The sequence below is a fragment of the Ascaphus truei genome, chromosome 20 (assembly GCF_040206685.1).
Source record: "Ascaphus truei isolate aAscTru1 chromosome 20, aAscTru1.hap1, whole genome shotgun sequence".
Lineage (NCBI taxonomy): Eukaryota > Metazoa > Chordata > Amphibia > Anura > Ascaphidae > Ascaphus > Ascaphus truei.
The window spans coordinates 22660629-22677736 of record NC_134502.1 but is presented as its reverse complement, the minus strand read 5'-3'; positions in this window follow the sequence as shown (position 1 = coordinate 22677736).

The following is a 17108-nucleotide window of genomic DNA, read 5'->3' as shown; positions in this document are numbered from 1 at the left end:
GTTATAGGGAGGGGTTATATGGTGTAATAGGAGGAGTTATAGGGAGGGGTTATATGGAGCATCAGGAGGAGTTATAGGGAGAGGTTATATGGTGTAATAGGAGGAGTTATAGGTAGATGTTATATTTGGCAATAGGAGGAGTTATAGGGAGGGGTTATATGGTGTAATAGGAGGAGTTATAGGGAGGGGTTATATGGAGCAATAGGAGGAGTTATAGGGAGCGGTTATATGGGGTAATAGGAGGAGTTATATGGGGTAATAGGAGGAGTTATAGGGAGGGGTTATATGGAGCAATAGGAGGAGTTATAGGGAGCGGTTATATGGGGTAATAGGAGGAGTTATAGGGAGAGGTTATATGGAGCAATAGGAGGAGTTATAGGGAGGGGTTATATGGGGCAATAGGAGGAGTTATAGGGAGAGGTTATATGGGGCAATAGGAGGAGTTATAGGGAGGGGTTATATGGTGTAATAGGAGGAGTTATAGGGAGAGGTTATATGGGGCAATAGGAGGAGTTATAGGGAGGGGTTATATGGTGTAATAGGAGGAGTTATAGGGAGGGGTTATATGGAGCATTAGGAGGAGTTATAGGGAGAGGTTATATGGTGTAATAGGAGGAGTTATAGGTAGATGTTATATGTGGCAATAGGAGGAGTTATAGGGAGGGGTTATATGGTGTAATAGGAGGAGTTATAGGGAGGGGTTATATGGAGCAATAGGAGGAGTTATAGGGAGGGGTTATATGGTGTAATAGGAGGAGTTATAGGGAGGGGTTATATGGAGCAATAGGAGGAGTTATAGGGAGGGGTTATATGCGGTAATAGGAGGAGTTATAGGGAGCAGTTATATGGGGCAATTGGTGGAGTTATAGGGAGGGGTTATATGGAGTAATAGGAGGAGTTATAGGGAGGGTTATATGGTGCAATAGGAGGAGTTATAGGGAGGGGTTATATGGGACAATAGGAGGAGTTATAGGGAGGGTTATATGGTGCAATAGGAGGAGTTATAGGGAGCGGTTATATGGGGTAATAGGAGGAGTTATATGGAGCAATAGGAGGAGTTATAGGGAGAGGTTATATGGGGTGATAGGAGGAGTTATAGGGAGCGGTTATATGGAGTAACAGGAGGAGTTATAAGGAGCGGTTGTATTGGGCAATATTAGGATTTATGGGGAGAGGTTATATGGGGCAATGTTAGGATTTATGGGGAGAGGGTGTATGTGGCAATATTAGGATTTATGGGGAGAGGTTATATGGGGCAATGTTAGGATTTATGGGGAGAGGGTGTATGTGGCACTGTCACTAGGTCACTTTGGTCCTACATGGGACTCGTTCTTTATCATAGATTTTAATTCTCTCTGCATTCCAGCAAATCATCTCCAGCTTTTTTTTTATCTGTTTGACTAAAGACGGATTCATAATTACTTCGCTAACAACGAATAAAACAAAAAGATAAATTCCCTGGGGCTTTGAGGCCTGACAAACAGTCTTATCACCAAAAGGCATTAGATAAAGATTGTAAAAAAAGTGTCAAGCCGCTGGACAGAACTAACCAACTAAACACGTCACAGCCCTTCATTCATGTTCCCCCTACGTAGGGCTGAGCCTGGGACTCTGTCATTTCAGAATCCTTCATGGCCAAAGTCCTGGATCATCACCTCCTACCTGCTGATAAATGACACAAGGCCAACGGGAGATAGGAGTCCCACAAAGCTGTGACCCTGTAAGACAGGGGCGCGCAAACGTTCTGTGCTGCCTGCCAGCCCCTATGTTCGCGCCCCTCCCCCCTTACCCAATATCCAGCGTCAAATGACGGGCGGGGTCACGTGAACCCCGCGGCGTCATGTGACGCGCACGTCACATGACCCCACGGCGTCATTTGACACCGTGTTGTCATAGCGACACGGTGCCGAGGAAAGTTAGGTGAAGTCCGCGACCCCCCCCCCCCAAATAATTTTGCGGCACGCCCTCCCAATTTGCGCACCCCTGCTGTAAGACATGTGCAGAGGTACACGGGGAGACAGATTTGGGGGGGAGTTAAACCATTGGATTTATTCAGTCCCGTCACTTTAGACAATACAGAGCATACAAGAATAAACAGGCCTATCCCTGTGTACTCACTTCCCCAGTCCCTATCTGCAGGGGGCTGGGGGGGGGGGGAAAAGCCCCTTACCAACCTACCCCCCCAAATGTAAAGAGGTGCCTCCAAGCTGGTGGACCTTCATGTCAGTCTCTGGGTCTGGATTGGTGTCCGTTGAGGGGCAAAGCCCCTGGGAGTTTCCTGGTTCCTCTGTGTCCAGAAACAGAGAGGCCTGTTTCCGGGATGCCTTGATATCAGCACAGCTTTGTGCTCAAGACAACCATCTCCTCTGTCAGCACAGTTGTGACTGTGCTCAGGAGTCTCTCCAAGCAGTTTCCAACAGGAGGCTTTTCTTCAGGGCCGATTAGCCAGGTGGGGACTGGTTCATTGTCTTTAGCGGCAATTAACCGGGCTGCCTGCTGGATTCCTCAGACCACTCCAGGCTTATATTGAAACTTTTTTTTTTTAGACAGGGGTTAAGTCCCTGTTACAGACCCCATAAGTAATAAAGATAATGCTTGGTGAACATTTTACAAGTGTTCTTTTCAGGAGCAATCCAAGCAAAATCCTACAGAACATGTGTGTTCAAGTAAATCAGTTCTGTAGTATTAGATACTTACTACCTTTTAAAAAAAATTCAACTCTTAATGCCATTTTTAATGAGTTAATATACTGAGCATCCTTTGATTTCTATAGCAGGTTTTAGCCCACTTCTCCAGCAGTGCGAGATCTTTGCAACACTTTCCTGTTTGTGATACTTTGTTGCCAATGTTCCCCAGCAGTTAGAGCTGCAAACTGTAACAACAGATAATGTTCACCTTAGTAATATAAGAATACATTGTAGCTGCTGAGTTACACCGCCTGAGGGATTGATTGAAACGGAGAGGCGGCCATTTAGTGAACCCTGTGAAGCCAGATCTTCGCTGATCGATCACTGGAGAAGGAATCAAATCGGCAACTTAGGTAATCGGTTTTCAACAAAGGTAACCAAAGGCGGCGTATATTAAAACAAAACAAAAAGATTATTATTTTTATTTTAAATGGTAAACATAGTCTTAAAAAAAAGGGGGGAGGGCTAACTGATGGTAAAACCAAACATGTGCCCAATGAAAATAATAGTATTGTCTGGGATACAAATCACCTACAATAGTAGCTCACTAGATGGAGCTTATTCTGGCTCAGGCACAGGGTGGCAAGTGAGTAGGGTCAGGTAGCTAAACCCATCTCCTTTAAATGCACACGGAGCCCTGCTACAGTATTTTCTGTCACTTTTATTGGAGAGGGGTATGCAGAAGGGATAAAATAACAGGCAGGTAACATTTTGTGGGGAGAAGGTAAAAAGGGGGAATGCTTTTCTGGGGGGGGGGGACAGTGGAAGGTGCGTCTACTTTGCTGATGGTAAAAGAGAGCATGCTTTCCTGTCCAAGCAGGAACAAGCAATGGGGCATACCAACAAACGGAGGATAGCAGGGGGAGAAAGCTAAACCAACTCAGGTTTGAGCAGAGGGGGGTTGCCAAGGCAACAGGCTAGGAAGCTACAGGGGGTAGCAACATTGTTGCAACTACACTGGGGAGCCTCAGAACAGAGAAACCAAACATGCCGAGAGGTTCCAGGACCTTGGACCAGAGCTTCCAGCTTCCAGGACCAGAGCTTCCAGCTTCCAGGACCAGAGCTTCCAGCTTCCAGGACCAGAGCTTCCAGCTTCCAGGACCAGAGCTTCCAGATTCCAGGACCAGAGCTTCCAGCTTCCAGGACCAGAGCTTCCAGCTTTCAGGACCAGAGCTTCCAGCTTCCAGGACCAGAGCTTCCAGCTTCCAGGACCAGAGCTTCCAGCTTCCAGGACCAGAGCTTCCAGCTTCCAGGACCAGAGCTTCCAGCTTCCAGGACCAGAGCTTCCAGCTTCCAGGACCAGAGCTTCCAGCTTCCAGGACCAGAGGTTCTAGCTTCCAGGACCAGAGCTTCCAGCTTCCAGGACCAGAGCTTCCAGCTTCCAGGACCAGAGCTTCCAGCTTCCAGGACCAGAGGTTCCAGCTTCCAGGACCAGAGGTTCTAGCTTCCAGGACCAGAGGTTCCAGCTTCCAGGACCAGAGGTTCCAGCTTCCAGGACCAGAGGTTCCTGCTTCCAGGACCAGAGGTTCCAGCTTCCTGGACCAGAGCTTCCAGGACCAGAGCTTCCAGCTTCCAGGACCAGAGGTTCCAGCTTCCTGGACCAGAGGTTCCTGCTTCCAGGACCAGATCTTCCAGCTTCCAGGACCAGAGCTTCCAGCTTCCCGGACCAGAGCTTCCAGCTTCCAGGACCAGAGGTTCCAGCTTCCAGGACCAGAGCTTCCAGCTTCCAGGACCAGAGCTTCCAGCTTCCAGGACCAGAGCTTCCAGCTTCCAGGACCAGAGGTACCAGCTTCCAGGACCAGAGGTTCTAGCTTCCAGGACCAGAGCTTCCAGCTTCCAGGACCAGAGGTTCCAGCTTCCAGGACCAGAAGTTCTAGCTTCCAGGACCAGAGGTTCTAGCTTCCAGGACCAGAGCTTCCAGCTTCCAGGACCAGAGGTTCCAGCTTCCAGGACCAGAGGTTCCAGCTTCCAGGACCAGAGGTTCCAGCTTCCAGGACCAGAGCTTCCAGGACCAGAGCTTCCAGCTTCCAGGACCAGAGGTTCCAGCTTCCAGGACCAGAGCTTCCAGCTTCCAGGACCAGAGGTTCCAGCTTCCAGGACCAGAGGTTCTAGCTTCCAGGACCAGAGCTTCCAGCTTCCAGGACCAGAGGTTCCAGCTTCCAGGACCAGAGGTTCTAGCTTCCAGGACCAGAGGTTCTAGCTTCCAGGACCAGAGGTTCCAGCTTCCAGGACCAGAGCTTCCAGCTTCCTGGACCAGAGCTTCCAGGACCAGAGCTTCCAGCTTCCAGGACCAGAGCTTCCAGCTTCCAGGACCAGAGCTTCCAGCTTCCAGGACCAGAGGTTCCAGCTTCCAGGACCAGAGCTTCCAGCTTCCAGGACCAGAGCTTCCAGCTTCCAGGACCAGAGCTTCCAGCTTCCAGGACCAGAGGTTCCAGCTTCCAGGACCAGAGGTTCTAGCTTCCAGGACCAGAGCTTCCAGCTTCCAGGACCAGAGGTTCCAGCTTCCAGGACCAGAGGTTCTAGCTTCCAGGACCAGAGGTTCTAGCTTCCAGGACCAGAGCTTCCAGCTTCCAGGACCAGAGGTTCCAGCTTCCAGGATCAGAGGTTCCAGCTTCCAGGACCAGAGCTTCCAGCTTCCAGGACCAGAGCTTCCAGATTCCAGGACCAGAGGTTCTAGCTTCCAGGACCAGAGCTTCCAGCTTCCAGGACCAGAGCTTCCAGCTTCCAGGACCAGAGGTTCTAGCTTCCAGGACCAGAGCTTCCAGCTTCCAGGACCAGAGGTTCCAGCTTCCAGGACCAGAGCTTCCAGCTTTCAGGACCAGAGCTTCCAGCTTTCAGGACCAGAGCTTCCAGCTTCCAGGACCAGAGCTTCCAGCTTCCAGGACCAGAGGTTCCAGCTTCCAGGACCAGAGGTTCTAGCTTCCAGGACCAGAGGTTCTAGCTTCCAGGACCAGAGCTTCCAGCTTTCAGGACCAGAGGTTCCAGCTTCCAGGACCAGAGGTTCCAGCTTCCAGGACCAGAGGTTCCAGCTTCCAGGACCAGAGCTTCCAGGACCAGAGCTTCCAGCTTCCAGGACCAGAGCTTCCAGCTTTCAGGACCAGAGCTTCCAGCTTCCAGGACCAGAGGTTCCAGCTTCCAGGACCAGAGCTTCCAGCTTCCAGGACCAGAGGTTCCAGCTTCCAGGACCAGAGGTTCTAGCTTCCAGGACCAGAGCTTCCAGCTTCCAGGACCAGAGGTTCCAGCTTCCAGGACCAGAGGTTCTAGCTTCCAGGACCAGAGGTTCTAGCTTCCAGGACCAGAGGTTCCAGTTTCCAGGACCAGAGGTTCCAGCTTCCTGGACCAGAGCTTCCAGGACCAGAGCTTCCAGCTTCCAGGACCAGAGCTTCCAGCTTCCAGGACCAGAGCTTCCAGCTTCCAGGACCAGAGCTTCCAGCTTCCAGGACCAGAGGTTCCAGCTTCCAGGACCAGAGGTTCTAGCTTCCAGGACCAGAGCTTCCAGCTTCCAGGACCAGAGGTTCCAGCTTCCAGGACCAGAGGTTCCAGCTTCCAGGACCAGAGGTTCCAGCTTCCAGGACCAGAGGTTCCAGCTTCCAGGACCAGTGGTTCCAGCTTCCAGGACCAGAGGTTCTAGCTTCCAGGACCAGAGGTTCCAGCTTCCAGGACCAGAGGTTCCAGCTTCCAGGACCAGAGCTTCCAGCTTCCAGGACCAGAGGTTCCAGCTTCCAGGACCAGAGGTTCTAGCTTCCAGGACCAGAGCTTCCAGCTTCCAGGACCAGAGGTTCCAGCTTCCAGGACCAGAGGTTCCAGCTTCCAGGACCAGAGGTTCCAGCTTCCAGGACCAGAGGTTCCAGCTTCCAGGACCAGAGGTTCTAGCTTCCAGGACCAGAGGTTCCAGCTTCCAGGACCAGAGGTTCCAGCTTCCAGGATCAGAGGTTCTAGCTTCCAGGACCAGAGCTTCCAGCTTCCAGGACCAGAGCTTCCAGCTTCCAGGACCAGAGGTTCCAGCTTCCAGGATCAGAGGTTCTAGCTTCCAGGACCAGAGCTTCCAGCTTCCAGGACCAGAGCTTCCAGCTTCCAGGATCAGAGGTTCTAGCTTCCAGGACCAGAGCTTCCAGCTTCCAGGACCAGAGCTTCCAGCTTCCAGGACCAGAGGTTCCAGCTTCCAGGACCAGAGCTTCCAGGACCAGAGGTTCCAGCTTCCAGGACCAGAGCTTCCAGCTTCCAGGACCAGAGGTTCCAGCTTCCAGGACCAGAGCTTCCAGCTTCCAGGACCAGAGGTTCCAGCTTCCAGGACCAGAGGTTCTAGCTTCCAGGACCAGAGGTTCCAGCTTCCAGGACCAGAGGTTCCAGCTTCCAGGACCAGAGGTTCCAGCTTCCAGGACCAGAGGTTCCAGCTTCCAGGACCAGAGGTTCTAGCTTCCAGGACCAGAGGTTCCAGCTTCCAGGACCAGAGGTTCTAGCTTCCAGGACCAGAGCTTCCAGCTTCCAGGACCAGAGCTTCCAGCTTCCAGGACCAGAGGTTCTAGCTTCCAGGACCAGAGGTTCCAGCTTCCAGGACCAGAGGTTCTAGCTTCCAGGACCAGAGGTTCTAGCTTCCAGGACCAGAGGTTCTAGCTTCCAGGACCAGAGCTTGTGGAGGTGTTTCAGATCCACAGTCATTCTAGGTGTCTGGATAGGATGTGCAGATGGCGGTATAGATAGAGGATGGAGGTATAGATGGAGGTAAGGTCTCTAGAAGATACAGTATTGCTGACAGAGAAATGGTCAGTGGCAGAGGGCCATATAGTGTCCATATAGTAACAAAGTTTAATCCCAAATACTCGGCCGCTAAGAAGAGCCTAATCCAGGAACTATCATGTCATAAACCTCCTCTAGTGAACCCAAGGGGTTGCATATAATAGATAGCAGTAGCGCGGGAGGTAAGCCTCTTAAGTAGTCAGCCCACCCCGAGGTGCTGTTGATGATGGAGCCGCCCCAGGCCGTGATGAGGATGAGTCCCCTTCGGGGATAATTAATTAAAACAGAGTGGGAAGGCAGAGTATAATGTACACAGTTGCAGGAGTCGACACTAACCAGGAATCGTGCAGTTGCTGGTAGGGTGGATGCTATAGGTGGGGGGGGGGGGGTTATGGGGAAGAGGACAACACTAGCGGGAAGCGCGGCCACAGGGTACAGGAGGCCCCATCATGGCGGGCGCTAGAACCCGCTCAAAGTAAGAGGAAATCAAGTTTAAAACGCAGGATAAAAAGGTATAGTGTCTACAAGTCGAAGAGACGAGAGGGGTGCATAGGGTCGCCAGGAGGCTTCTCCAAAAATACTGGGCATAATGGTGAAAGATGTGACGTGGTCGAGTCGCACACACGTGCGCGCTCGAGAGAGACACTTCTCTGCTCCATGCTCTTTCCCTCCTCTCCTTGGCCACGCCCTCAGGCTCCTGACTCTATCCTGATGGGCTACTGCTGGCTAATGCAGCCAATCAGGATGGAGGAAGCTGCCCAGCCCCCTAGCAGGTTGTTGATGAGAGAGGAGTAAGCTGCTGCTAAAGAGATTTCCTGATACAAGAACTCCTGACGAAGCATCTGGCGAAACGCGTAGAGTTTACAGTGAGGGAACAAGCTCTGAAGGACTGGCAGAACTCGATCTAAGGTCTCTTCCATTGGGAACTTCCGCCCTCAGCCGTGACGCGATAGCGGAAGTGACGCGACGGCTGTGACACACGCAGAAGAGAATCCTGGATACTGTGAAGCTGCCTACACCTGCCCCACCATACAACGAGCTGCGGTTCTCTCCTCCACCTGATTTTTACATGGCGAATGTGAGTGTAATATACTCGTGTTATTTGTTTGAATAATACAATATGGGAATAGTATGCACTATTGTGGCTTTTCTTCTTATCCATACATATCCGTGCCTTGAGGGATTTCCCTGCTATCATTCAAAGGGCTCCAGTCAGAGAGAGAAGGATCTCTGACATGTGATATTTTCTGCGATCTATGTGAGTTCTATACTATAGATTACACCTATCTGCACAGTGTTTACCATCTGCACTATATATGTTATTTTCTTTTGCATATTTTGCTACACCTGCCTGCGCTCCTCCTCATCTCCAAGAAACAATCTACCCTTCTGGGACCCGGAACTGTCCCATCAGAGGAAGTTGAGCTGCACTTTACACTTATTTATTTTTCACTATTGGTGTTTATTGTGTGATATTAGTTGTATTCCCAACAACATTATTGGTTCACTTGGGAGCGCCCAATCCACTTCCCCCACCCATCCCCTTCACCTTTCCCCACATCCATTGTTTTGCATCCCCTAGCAGCAGGCCTGCTCTCTCCCTGTTCGGGGAAATCCCGTGCCCCCCCCCCCCCCCCCCGGTCAGGTCAATATGTCCAGAGAGGTTATTCACTTAGCTGAGCTGCCTACGGAGAAATGGCGTCTCGTGACGGCCGAGGGTGGTGGGAAAATGCTAGCGAAACGGATGTCACCCTTACCGGCGGCCACCACAGCCGTATGCTAACTGACCCGGGTCTGCAAAAGGCGAACGGAATCCCTCAGCTACTCCGCAGCAGGAAGACACGGACGCAGCTCCTACGCCACCCATTGCTGGAACGCTGTTTGAAGAAATGGTCCTGGTGGGGCTACCAGAGAACACCAAGGAGCCGTGAAGGAGCCAGGATAAGTCGAAGGTTCCACCTCCAGTGGGACCTGGAGGCACGTCCATCCGGTGATCGCTAGAATTGCGTGCCTGTTGGAAGGTCTATGAGAGGATTCCCCCCTTCATTTCCACCTGGGAAGTGCCCGGTTGCGGCCGTGATGCCTGGCTGTGGTAACAGTCAGAAACATGTTGAGAAAGATGCCGAGTCCGCTCTGGTGTTTGCCGAAGGGGACAACCTGACCCTCAAGGGCTCACCTGTCCCCAAGCTGACCCGCACGATCACCTGTTGACGAGGTAGGGATGAACAATGGTGGGAAGGGCTCTTGACCTCTGATGAGAACAGGGGCCCACAGGAGATGCGGCACTACCGACGCTACCCAGCGGAGGGATCAATTAGGTAACCCATAAGGAGTCAAGCCTTGGCACCTCCCGAGTGGGCCGAGATTGGGCCTCTAGCGGGATGAGATAGGGGCAGCACGGAAGAGGATACCGACAGCACAAACCGTGAACAGTAATGAGGACTATACAAGCTGCAATGTAGATGTTGTGAATGAGACTTATCGATGGTGATTAATAAGGCTGCTGTTTGTATGAATAAAGAGTCCTGGCGCCCGTAATTGTATTAAAAACGCCCCACCCGATCCAGCACCTTGACAAGGTAACTAGCACTGAGTAAGCCAATTAAAGAGACATTTGATGGTAAACTCCTAAGAAGCCGGGCAATGAGGGCAACGTGTGTGTGTATCTGTGTCTGCGTCTGTTTGCGTGTGTGTACGTGCGTATCCGTGTCTCTGTGTGTGCATGAGTGTGTCTGCTTGAGTATGAGTGTATCTACATGTGTATGAGTGTTTCTATATGTGTATAAATGTGTCTGGTGTGTGTGTATTAGTGTTTCTGTGTGTATCAGTGTGCCTAGGTTTGTATCAGTGCATCTGTGTTTGTACTGTATCAGTGTGTCTCTGTGTGTATCAGTGTGTGTACACACAGTGTGTATCAGTGCACCTGTGTGTGTGTTTGTGTGTGTGTATCACTGTGTCTGTGTATATCAGTGTGTCTGTGTGTGTATCAGCGTATCTGTGTGTATCAGCATGGCTGTGCGTGTATCACTGTGTCTGCGCGTGTATCAGCGTGTCTGTGTGTGTATCAGCGTGTCTGTGTGTATTGTGTATCTCTGAATATATCACTGTCTGCCACATTTACGTTCCGAAGCCCCTCACCATGAGCCCCCCACGTACGCTCACTCCGTGTGAGGGGGAGAAGTCTCATGGTGTACATGTGAATATTTCAGTAGTATGAATTTTTACTAGTTACAGAACTTTTTAGGGGAAGAAGATCATATTTCATCCAAAATATTAAAACACGAGAGAGGGAGAGAGAGAGAGAGGAGAGGAGAGGAGAGGGAGAGAGAGGAGAGAGAGAGAGAGAGAGAGAGAGAGAGAGAGAGAGAGAGAGAGAGAGAGAGAGAGAGAGAGAGGAGAGAGAGAGAGAGAGAGAGAGAGAGGAGAGAGAGAGAGAGAGGAGAGAGAGAAGGAGAGAGAGACAGACAGCACTCTCACACACACTTTATCGCTCACACAGATGCTCTGTCTCACGCCCTCTCTCTTTCTCTCTCACACACACTTGCTTTCTCTCTCACACATGCACTCTGTCTCTCACAGAGAAACACGCGCACTCTCTCTTAAACACACGCACTCTTTCTCTCACACACGCACTCTCTCTTACTCACAGACTCTAACACACTATCTTTCTCTCTCTCACACACACACTCTCGCACACACTCTCTTTCTCTCTCCCACACACACTCTTTCTCACTCTCACACTCTTTCTCTCACACTCTCTCTTGCACACACACACACACACACACACACACACACACACACACACACACACACACACACACACACACACACACACACACACACACACACACACACACACACACACACACACACACACACACACACACACACACACACTCTCTCTCACACTCTCTTTCTCTCACACACACTCTCTCTTTCTCTCGCTCACCCACACTGTCTCTCTCACACACTCTCTTTCTCTTACACACACTCTCTCTTTCTCTCGCTCACCCCACACTCTCTCTCAATCTCACACACACTTTATTTCCCTCTCTCACACACACTCTCTCTTTCTCGCTCTCACACACTCTCTCTTTCTCTCTCGCACACTCTCTCTTTCTCGCACACACGATTTACGGCTTATTAGCTGCCACACAACTATGTAACTAAATCAGAGACTTATTTCCGGAGAGAGGGGAACAGTTCAGACTGAGCAGGTTATTATTACCTGAAGTCACAAGAGACATCAGAGGAAATTACTGAGAAAAAAACAGAGGCGTTGAAGGAATTAAACTCAGAGAGATAAAAATGTTCCATTTCTCTTTGTGCGGGAATATTGAAAACTACTTGATATTTACCGGGGCAGTCCCACTTAGCAGGCAAATAAGGATAGTTTCTCAAGCAAACTGACGAATGTACATTACTCTCATCAAAATATTTACATAAACCCTACTGTATGTATCAAGGCAATTGTGGAGAACCCCCCCCCCCCCCGGCATTTTCACCCTGCTTCAATGTTGCCCTGTCTGCCCCAGCTTGCACCTTGGGAGAGTCAGTAGGAGGAGTTGGGGAGGCGTTACATGGTGCACAGGTTATAATGAGATGTATCACATTCTGCGTCTCTGCCTCAGCCTGCACCTTGGGGAGAGTCAGTAGGAGGAGTTGGGGAGCAGTTACATGATGCACAGATTATAATGAGATGTATCACATTCTGCGTCTCTGTCCCAGCTTGCACCTTGGGGAGAGTCAGTAGGAGGAGTTGGGGAGGAGTTACACAGTGCACAGGTTATAATGAGATGTATCACATTCTGCGTCTCTGTCCCAGCTTGCACCTTGGGGAGAGTCAGTAGGAGGAGTTGGGGAGGAGTTACATGGTGCACAGGTTATAATGAGATGTATCACATTCTTTTGCATCTCTGCCCCAGCTTGCACCTTGGGGAGAGTCAGTAGGAGGAGTTGGGGAGGAGTTACACGGTGCACAGATTATAATGAGATGTGTCACATTCTGCGTCTCACCCCCAGCTTGCACCTTGGGGAGAGTCAGTAGGAGGAGTTGGGGAGGAGTTACACGGTGCACAGATTATAATGAGATGTGTCACATTCTGCGTCTCACCCCCAGCTTGCACCTTGGGGAGAGTCAGTAGGAGGAGTTGGGGGGGAGTTACATGGTGCACAGGTTATAATGAGATGTGTCACATTCTGCGTCTCTGTCCCAGCTTGCACCTTGGGGAGAGTCAGTAGGAGGAGTTGGGGAGGAGTTACATGGTGCACAGGTTATAATGAGATGTATCACATTCTGCGTCTCTGCCCCAGCTTGCACCTTGGGGGAGAGTCAGTAGGAGGAGTTGGGGGGGAATTACATGGTGCACAGATTATAATGAGATGTATCACATTCTGCGTCTCTGCCCCAGCTTGCACCTTGGGGAGAGTCAGTAGGAGGAGTTGGGGGAGGAGTTACATGGCACACAGATTATAATGAGATGTATCACATTCTGCGTCTCTGCCCCAGCTTGCACCTTGGGGAGAGTCAGTAGGAGGAGTTGGGGAGGAGTTACACGGTGCACAGATTATAATGAGATGTATCACATTCTGCGTCTCTGCCCCAGCTTGCACCTTGGGGAGAGTCAGTAGGAGGAGTTGGGGAGGAGTTACACGGTGCACAGATTATAATGAGATGTATCACATTCTGCGTCTCTGCCCAGCTTGCACCTTGGGGAGAGTCAGTAGGAGGAGTTGGGGAGGAGTTTCATGGTGCACAGGTTATAATGAGATGTGTCACATTCTGCGTCTCTGTCCCAGCTTGCACCTTGGGAGAGTCAGTAGGAGGAGTTGGGGGAGGAGTTACACGGTGCACAGATTATAATGAGATGTATCACATTCTGCGTCTCTGCCCAGCTTGCACCTTGGGGAGAGTCAGTAGGAGAGTTGGGGAGGAGTTACACGGTGCACAGATTATAATGAGATGTATCACATTCTGCGTCTCTGCCCCAGCTTGCACCTTGGGGAGAGTCAGTAGGAGGAGTTGGGGAGGAGTTTCATGGTGCACAGGTTATAATGAGATGTGTCACATTCTGCGTCTCTGTCCCAGCTTGCACCTTGGGGAGAGTCAGTAGGAGGAGTTGGGGAGGAGTTACATGGTGCACAGGTTATAATGAGATGTATCACATTCTGCGTCTCTGCCCCAGCTTGCACCTTGGGGGAGAGTCAGTAGGAGGAGTTGGGGGGAATTACATGGTGCACAGATTATAATGAGATGTATCACATTCTGCGTCTCTGCCCCAGCTTGCACCTTGGGGAGAGTCAGTAGGAGGAGTTGGGGGAGGAGTTACATGGCACACAGATTATAATGAGATGTATCACATTCTGCGTCTCTGCCCCAGCTTGCACCTTGGGGAGAGTCAGTAGGAGGAGTTGGGGAGGAGTTTCATGGTGCACAGGTTATAATGAGATGTGTCACATTCTGCGTCTCTGTCCCAGCTTGCACCTTGGGGAGAGTCAGTAGGAGGAGTTGGGGGAGGAGTTACACGGTGCACAGATTATAATGAGATGCATCACATTCTGCGTCTCTGCCCCAGCTTGCACCTTGGGGAGAGTCAGTAGGAGGAGTTGGGGAGGAGTTACACGGTGCACAGATTATAATGAGATGTATCACATTCTGCGTCTCTGCCCCAGCTTGCACCTTGGGGAGAGTCAGTAGGAGGAGTTGGGGAGGAGTTTCATGGTGCACAGGTTATAATGAGATGTGTCACATTCTGCGTCTCTGTCCCAGCTTGCACCTTGGGGAGAGTCAGTAGGAGGAGTTGGGGAGGAGTTACATGGTGCACAGGTTATAATGAGATGTATCACATTCTGCGTCTCTGCCCCAGCTTGCACCTTGGGGAGAGTCAGTAGGAGGAGTTGGGGGGGAATTACATGGTGCACAGATTATAATGAGATGTATCACATTCTGCTTCTCTGCCCCAGCTTGCACCTTGGGGAGAGTCAGTAGGAGGAGTTGGGGGAGGAGTTACATGGCACACAGATTATAATGAGATGTATCACATTCTGCGTCTCTGCCCCAGCTTGCACCTTGGGGAGAGTCAGTAGGAGGAGTTGGGGAGGAGTTACACGGTGCACAGATTATAATGAGATGTATCACATTCTGCGTCTCTGCCCCAGCTTGCACCTTGGGGAGAGTCAGTAGGAGGAGTTGGGGAGGAGTTACATGGTGCACAGATTATGAGATGTATCACATTCTGCGTCTCTGCCCCAGCTTGCACCTTGGGGAGAGTCAGTAGTAGGAGTTGGGGGGGGGGAGTTACATGGTGCACAGATTATAATGAGATGTATCACATTCTGCGTCTCTGCCCAGCTTGCACCTTGGGGAGAGTCAGTAGGTGGGGGGGGGGGGGGGGGGGGAGTTACATGGTGCACAGGTTATAATGAAATGTATCACATTCTGCGTCTCTGCCCCAGCTTGCACCTTGGGGAGAGTCAGTAGGAGGAGTTGGGGAGGAGTTACATGGTGCACAGGTTATAATGAGATGTATCACATTCTGCGTCTCTGCCCCAGCTTGCACCTTGGGGAGAGTAAGTAGGAGGAGTTGGGGGAGGAGTTAACTGGTGCAAAGGTTATAATGAGATGTATCACATTCTGCGTCTCTGCCCCAGCTTGCACCTTGGGGAGAGTGAGTAGGAGGGGTTGGGGAGAAGTTACACGGTGCACAGATTATAATGAGATGTATCACATTCTGCGTCTCTGTCCAGCTTGCACCTTGGGGAGAGTCAGTAGGAGGAGTTGGGGGAGTTACACGGTGCACAGGTTATAATGAGATGTGTCACATTCTGCGTCTCTGTCCCAGCTTGCACCTTGAGGAGAGTCAGTAGGAGGAGTTGGGGGGGAGGAGTTACATGGTGCACAGATTATAATGAGATGTATCACATTCTGCGTCTCTGTCCCAGCCTGCACCTTGGGGAGAGTCAGTAGGAGGAGTTGGGGGGGAGTTACATGGTGCACAGATTATAATGAGATGTATCACATTCTGCGTCTCTGGCCAGCCTGCACCTTGGGGAGAGTCAGTAGGAGGAGTTGGGGGAGTTACATGGTGCACTGGTTATAATGAGATGTATCACATTCTGCGTCTCTGCCCCAGGTTGCACCTTGGGGAGAGTCAGTAGGAGGAGTTGGGGAGGAGTTACACGGTGCACAGGTTATAATGAGATGTATCACATTCGGCGTCTCTGCCCCAGCTTGCACCTTGGGGAGAGTCAGTAGGAGGAGTTGGGGGAGGCGTTACATGGCGCACAGGTTATAATGAGATGTATCACATTCTGCGTCTCTGCCCCAGGTTGCACCTTGGGGAGAGTCAGTAGGAGGAGTTGGGGAGGAGTTACACGGTGCACAGGTTATAATGAGATGTATCACATTCTGCGTCTCTGCCCCAGCTTGCACCTTGGGGAGAGTCAGTAGGAGGAGTTGGGGGAGGAGTTACATGGCGCACAGATTATAATGAGATGTATCACATTCTGCGTCTCTGCCCCAGCTTGCACCTTGGGGAGAGTCAGTAGGAGGAGTTGGGGAGGAGTTACACGGTGCACAGATTATAATGAGATGTATCATATTCTGCGTCTCTGCCCCAGCTTGCACCTTGGGGAGAGTCAGTAGGAGGAGTTGGGGAGGAGTTACATGGTGCACAGATTATGAGATGTATCACATTCTGCGTCTCTGCCCCAGCTTGCACCTTGGGGAGAGTCAGTAGTAGGAGTTGGGGGGGGGAGTTACATGGTGCACAGATTATAATGAGATGTATCACATTCTGCGTCTCTGCCCCAGCTTGCACCTTGGGGAGAGTCAGTAGGAGGAGTTGGGGAGGAGTTTCATGGTGCACAGGTTATAATGAGATGTGTCACATTCTGCGTCTCTGTCCCAGCTTGCACCTTGGGGAGAGTCAGTAGGAGGAGTTGGGGAGGAGTTACACGGTGCACAGATTATAATGAGATGTATCACATTCTGCGTCTCTGCCCCAGCTTGCACCTTGGGGAGAGTCAGTAGGAGGAGTTGGGGAGGAGTTACACGGTGCACAGATTATAATGAGATGTATCACATTCTGCGTCTCTGCCCCAGCTTGCACCTTGGGGAGAGTCAGTAGGAGGAGTTGGGGAGGAGTTTCATGGTGCACAGGTTATAATGAGATGTGTCACATTCTGCGTCTCTGTCCCAGCTTGCACCTTGGGGAGAGTCAGTAGGAGGAGTTGGGGAGGAGTTACATGGTGCACAGGTTATAATGAGATGTATCACATTCTGCGTCTCTGCCCCAGCTTGCACCTTGGGGAGAGTCAGTAGGAGGAGTTGGGGGGGAATTACATGGTGCACAGATTATAATGAGATGTATCACATTCTGCGTCTCTGCCCCAGCTTGCACCTTGGGGGAGAGTCAGTAGGAGGAGTTGGGGGAGGAGTTACATGGCACACAGATTATAATGAGATGTATCACATTCTGCGTCTCTGCCCCAGCTTGCACCTTGGGGAGAGTCAGTAGGAGGAGTTGGGGAGGAGTTACACGGTGCACAGATTATAATGAGATGTATCACATTCTGCGTCTCTGCCCCAGCTTGCACCTTGGGGAGAGTCAGTAGGAGGAGTTGGGGAGGAGTTACATGGTGCACAGATTATGAGATGTATCACATTCTGCGTCTCTGCCCCAG